Consider the following 6,480-nt stretch of genomic DNA (forward strand, 5'->3'; position numbering starts at 1 on the left):
CAGTTTGTGTGTGTGTGTAATGTAATGTTACCTCCACTCCCCCCTCCGTCCTCCCCTCCCCCCTCCATCCTCCCCTTCCCCCCCTCTCCCTCCCCCCTCCATCCTCCCCTTCCCCCCCCTTCCCCTTCCCCCTCCACCCTACCCCCTCCCTTCCCCCTCCACCCTACCCCTCCCCTTTCCCCCTCCCCTTCCCCCCTTCCCCACTTACCCTCCCCCTCCCCCACCTTCCCCTCCCCTCCCCCTCCTCCACCCTCCCCTCCCCCTCCCTCTCCTCCCCCTCCCCTACCCCTCCCTCCCCCCTCCCGACCCCCTCCACTCCCCCTTCCTCCCCTCCCCCTCCCCCTCCCTCCCCTCCCCCTCCTCCTCCCCACCTCCCCCTCCCCCCTCTCCCTCTCCCTCCCCCTCCCCACCCCCTCTTCCCCCTCCGTCCTCCCCTCCCCCCTCCACCTCCCCTTCCCCTCCCCCTCACCCCTCTCCCTCCCCCCTCCATCCTCCCCTTCCCCCCCTTCCCCTTCCCCTTCCCCCTCCCTTCCCCCTCCACCCTACCCCCTCCCTTCCCCCTACACCACATCCCCTCCCCTTTCCCCCTCCCCTTCCCCTCTTACCCTCCCCCTACACCACATCCCCTCCCCTTTCCCCCTCCCCTTCCCCTCTTACCCTCCCCCTTCCACCCTTATCCTCCCCCTCCCTCCCCTGCCCTCCCCCTCCCTCCCCTCCCCCTCCCCTCCCATCCCCCTCCTCTCCCCTCCCCCTCCCATCCCCCTCCTCTCCCCTCCCCCTCTTCCCCCCTCCCTCCCCTCCCCCCTCCCCTCCCCCTCCCCCCTCTCCTCCCCTCCTCTCCGTTCCCCTCCCCTTCCCCCTTCCCCTCCCCCTCCCCTCCCCTCCCCCGCCCAGCAATGCCGGGTACTTCTGCTCGTATATATATATATATAGTCGTGTGCCTGCCCTGTGGTTAACACCGCAGGGTGACATGGATGACCAAACGAGCTTTAACTCCGAGGCGTTTAATTCAATGGCGGACCTTCGTTATACGCGCAGGGAGCAAGTGGGGGAGAAGCCGTAAGTGCTTACCTTCATGGACGGATCGCACCAATCAGTCTTCAAACCTGAAATAATTAATTCAACCGCCACAGGATTTACAATGTACAAGAAAATGCCAGCTTTATTAACCAAAATGCCGCTAACAAAGGAAATGCATGATAAACGACATTCCTCATTGGAGTTGTCCCAAACTGACCCGAATGCAGACAAAGGTAAATATAACTCTAAAATAAATGTGTAGTTTGTGGCACCGAGCTCGAATCAGTTCTTGAATCTCGTCAAGAATCGTCAAAACCCCCTCGCGTCCTTGGCGGATAATACTGCAGGCTGCACTGCCGTGGGCGCGAACTAGGCCTCGTGCACCCACATTCGCCCAGCCATGCTCGTCTTCGTCGTCCATGAGTGGGAAACCGCAGTTCTCCATCTGCAGTTCTTCCTCCTCACGATCACTATGAAGATGTCGGAACACGACCGTTCGTGATGAATCTTCCTTGCACAAGAGCAATAGCGACCGTTCACTGAGGAATCCAGAACAAGACACAGAAAATGTCGGCACACGACCGTGCACCACCAGACCCAGAACCCGAGAATAAGTGAGAATAGAAAATGTCCGCCATTCCAACTATTTTGTACATCAAGTCAAGTATTTTGTCAAGTATTAGTCAACTATTTTGTGTATATTGTTACAGACACGACTTTGATGTTATGGTGGGCCGAGCGGAATGGCCGCCGTGTCCGCACAAGTTACCCGATTATACTCGAACCTTGGCCGAGTCGCGCTATGCTAGGTCAATGAAGGAAAAGGACACAACGGCTGGGATTCAAATGACACGACACCAAGGGTTCAGTTCTCAAGACCTCCGGAGGAGGTTATATTAGGGCGGAAGGTCAGATTACAACGACAAGAGGGACAGCATAGAAAGACAGGCACTTAAACACGGTCTTATACTAGCCCCGACAGACGACAGATAAACAGGACAAAAACTGACTCACACGGGGATTGATGGCAAGGAGGGGCAGGTCTTCGATGGCTCAAGGTGCACCTTGGCTCAGGGGCAAAATCGACCCGGTCCAGTCCAAAGATACGGGAGGTCTCACTCAGCGCTGGAAGGTCACGTTCTTTCTCCAAGCTGGGGGCGCATCTGACGTCACGTCCGGCAAGTGGCTGCGTATATCCGGCGGGGAGTGACATGCCCTCGGCTAGTTAGCTCCGCCCCAGATGGAATCGGTCCGCCCTTCTTATTGGGTGCGGGGGGGGGGTTACTGGCTCCGCCCCTGACGAGGAGCTGACAGCCAGCCCCTTCGTGGTAACCCCGTGGAGCGCATGGGCAATGGCGGCTAACCACGCCGGTGTGAGGACGCACACTCCCCACACGCCGCGCCGCGCCCCTCTGTTGTTGTAGTTGTTGTTGTAGTTGTTGTTGTAGTTGTTGTTGTAGTTGTTGTTTCATGGGGAAGATGGGAGGAGGTAAGGGGAGGTCCTAAACTCACTACTGGTGCCATACGATCACATTCTGGTGCAACGAAGAGTCAGAATTAATGGAAACGAGTCCTTAACTGACATAGACTAAGAATAACTAGCAAGATGTCCTATAGTTGTCTACGTGAGATGCGGTGGACCTGGGCACGACATTTAATGGGGGAAAAAGGGGAAGGTCGGTTCTACAGAGTGTTATTTACAGGCAATGGGACTAGGGAATGGGGGATTGGGGATAGTTGGGGAGTATTGGGGAAATAGGGGAGTATTTACAAGCGGATATTGAGGCCAAGTCCCATATCCGCAACATGGCACCCTTCTCTACCCTCGGGGCGTCCCGACCCGATAATTTTTTACCTATTTTAGTGTGGCACTCAGATGTAGTTCCCTCTACTATTAACTCTACCCTGAGTGCGACAGTTTTACAGATATTCACAAACGAGTAAATATGTCCCCCTGCGACGTTGCACCCTTCTCCTCACAGAAACACACCCACAGGATAACCGAATTGCGGAAAGAATTCGCAAACTAAACATACAGCCGGTAGGGAGCATTATTTACAAGACTACGCTGATATTTACACTACGATCCAGGACCTGTTTTTGGAGGAACACATGCAGATGTTATGCAAAGAGAGAGCACGCATGCCAGCATCGATACACCAACCCACGAGTGCTCTGTGGCCTTACGGCCTTTAATAATGTGCAGAGCACCCCTTCCCAGCACCAAAAGCACCACCCCATCACACAGTCAGCACCATCCGGTGCACCAATAAAGTGTTTATAAATCACCGGTGGTGTCGCAGCCGGCCGATGTTCTGCCGCTGGTCTTGCCTTCGTGTGGTGCACTTGGTGTTCTTGCCTCTTTCAAAAAAAATAAAGAAAGGCGCCAACCGCGTCCATTTCTGTATTGTGGCCGTCAGGGGGCCAACTATAAGTGGTTCACCTTGTATGGCATAGGTGCCACGTTGACCCATAGGTCCATCCATGGGTGGTGCTTGGCCGCAAAAGAACTGCGGTCCATTGTGGGTGGCCACAAACATTGCGGTCCATATGGTGTATCGATCCAGGCAGCAAGCAGCGAAAGTGCAGGCCCACAACTGCGGATCCAGCACCTCTCTCTCCTCTCTCTCTGCCCCAAAACCAGATCCTCGGAGGTGGGAGACAAAAGAAGAAGACAAGTGAGTAAGGTGGTAAGGGCGCAAAAGTGCACGCAATGCAAGGTAATGCACACTGGGGGCACACGGGAACCAGGTGAGACAGGTACGTTCCTACCGTACGCTCCCCCCCCCCCCACCAGGTAACCTACATGGCCCCTCCCTTACCCCTTACTGTATCCACAAAACACAACACTACCCATAAACATCTACTTTACAAATCAACAAACATCCCTACTGTCTTCCCCGTTCCTCCCATATACCAAATTCGTCTTCTCTCCCTCCTAACCAATCAAATTTGCCATTTTCAACTTTCATCAAAATTTGCCATCTCCAACTCAACATCATAATTTGCTATCACCAATTCATCATCAGTCCCTCCTAGGGAGGGAGAGATGGAATCACCCCAATGTCTCATCCACGTCGTGATGCGTCTCACCAATCCACACAGCAATTCTCATTTCCTGCACACAGAACAAAGAAAACACAGGTGTGGAGTCATCATCATCACCACAGGTAAGTGGCTGCGTATGGTGCGACAGGTTCATCAATCCTAACTATCCTCTAAATGACATTAACACACTTTACACTACCCGGGGTCTTTCTCCGGCCAAACCATTGGCCCTCTTACACTATGGGTTCTAAAAACCAATTCCCATTGAGCAAACTGTGGTGCTTTTCAATTTGGGGTCTCACTCCCCCGATTCATCTCCCGGTGCCCTCGCACAATTTCTGGGCTGTGGCGTGTACCTCTCCCAGCGGGTCTACCCACCTGCACACCTCCACCACTGCAGTTGCCTCCGAGCTTACCTGCTCCTTACTCTAACCTAACTACCTGGGGAAGGCCCTCTGGCGCTCTCCCCACTCGGTGCCCTCTCTGGCACTGGGCTACCCGATCCACACCCGGGATCCTCAGGCACCCACTCACAACTACCGGCTCCCAGAGCCCACCTGCGGCCTCACCTGGCCGACATCCTCACAGTGGTGGAGTGCCCAACCAACTACACACACTAACAGGCTACACGCCCAGCCATTTCCACAACACTAATGCACCCATCCACAATACCATTCTGTCACCCGCACCACAGATGCCAATATCCAACCACAATTTACCTGTACCCTCTACCTAACACTTACACTACCCGCCCCGGGTATCCGTGATGGGGGTCCACTCTTCCCCCATCCACACCTTCGCACCATGCACACCACTCCGTACCACTTACTCCAACTCTCTCCACACACCTGTACTTGCACACCTGTGCTCTCACACCTGGTGCCACCTGCACCCTTCTCTCCCCAAGCGCATTCGCGCTGATCCACACACTCACTACTCATACACTGCTCCACACACCTGTCCAGTTGCACACCTGTGCAATCACACCTGTTCCATCCTCACACAGCATCAACTCATCTAACTATTCCCTTCTGAAACTTGCGCTTCCCAGTCGTCCCTTTAAACTATTGCGCTCCCTCGTCATTATCATCCACACTAATCTACCTGCGTCCCCACTACAGGTATCAGTCACTAACTAAACTTAACGTCACCTAATGTCATCTTCGCTAGGTCCCTATCAACATAACCTAACCCACCCGGGCTAGTTTTCACTGCCATACACCCCATAAGCTATTGCTCCTTTGCCCCACATGGGAAGGGTGGCAGGGATGCCCCCCTTACCCACCGGGCCCATTGCTCACTACCAATTTTGCACATCAAATTTCAACAAATCAAAAATTTGGCCAATCACTGCCCATCATCTGCCAATCACTACTGCCAATCCATTGCCAATCATCAAATTTTGTTTTTCTCTAATTTTGGGTCCAAAACACTAACCTCATCACCCAGTCTACTCAATAATGCCTCTCGGTGCGCCAATTCCCGTCCAAAGCCTGGCTTCGTAAAGCCGAGCAATGAATGCGGGTTGTTCCGTGCCAGCGGCTGGATGCGTCCGGCACTCGGTGCAGGGACGGGGGCTTACCCGGGCCGAGATCCCACGCACCATCTCGGCGTGGAGCCATCCAATGTCCCGATCTCGACCTGCCGGAATGCCTCAACAAAAAGTGGTCGCCATGACGACCCTTTCTATCGGGCTGCCCGCTCCGCCTAGTGGAGCACGGACGCGGCCGTCCAAAGCGAGGCCCAGCACGCACCGAGGGCCCGATTCGGCTAAAAGTCGACCTAACCTCTAACCCGGTTACCTTCGATGCCTCACATGCATGCTTACACCCCGCAGCCCGTTCCTTGCTCACACATCCAGCCGTTTCCATGCTCCTCGTACCTTTCCTTACACACCCAGGTACACCCATTCCACTCACAGCCTTGGTCACACATCTGGCCACCGAACACCTTGGCACACATTCGTTGGTAGCACACCTCACCAACACACCTCTTCGCACCCCCTCCTCGGTCACCTCCTCTGTGACAATCACAGGTGTGCTCTCATTCGCACACCCAACCACGTGCCTCACCACCAACTCCAGCGTGCATTCCCACTCACGCTCTACCATTCCAGGTGTGCATCCTTCCATCCCAGGTGTACATCCTCGCTCACCTGTCACAACCAACTCACTCTCCTTGTCACTCTCACTACTCTCACCTCCATTCTTGACAGCGCACTCACCCTTACTCTTGACAGCGCACTCTTTCCTCATGCACCTGTCCGTCACACACCTTTCTCGCGCACACTCTCCCGTTACACCCTCTGTAACACTCACCACAGGTGTGCATTCTTCCTTGCCTTTGACAGCGCACTCTTTCCCCATGCACCCGTCCGTCACACACCTTTCTCGCGCACACTCCTGCGCACAC

Source organism: Myxine glutinosa, chromosome 10 (genome assembly GCF_964187855.1).
Source record: "Myxine glutinosa chromosome 10, kmMyxGlut1.1, whole genome shotgun sequence".
Taxonomy (NCBI): domain Eukaryota; kingdom Metazoa; phylum Chordata; class Myxini; order Myxiniformes; family Myxinidae; genus Myxine; species Myxine glutinosa.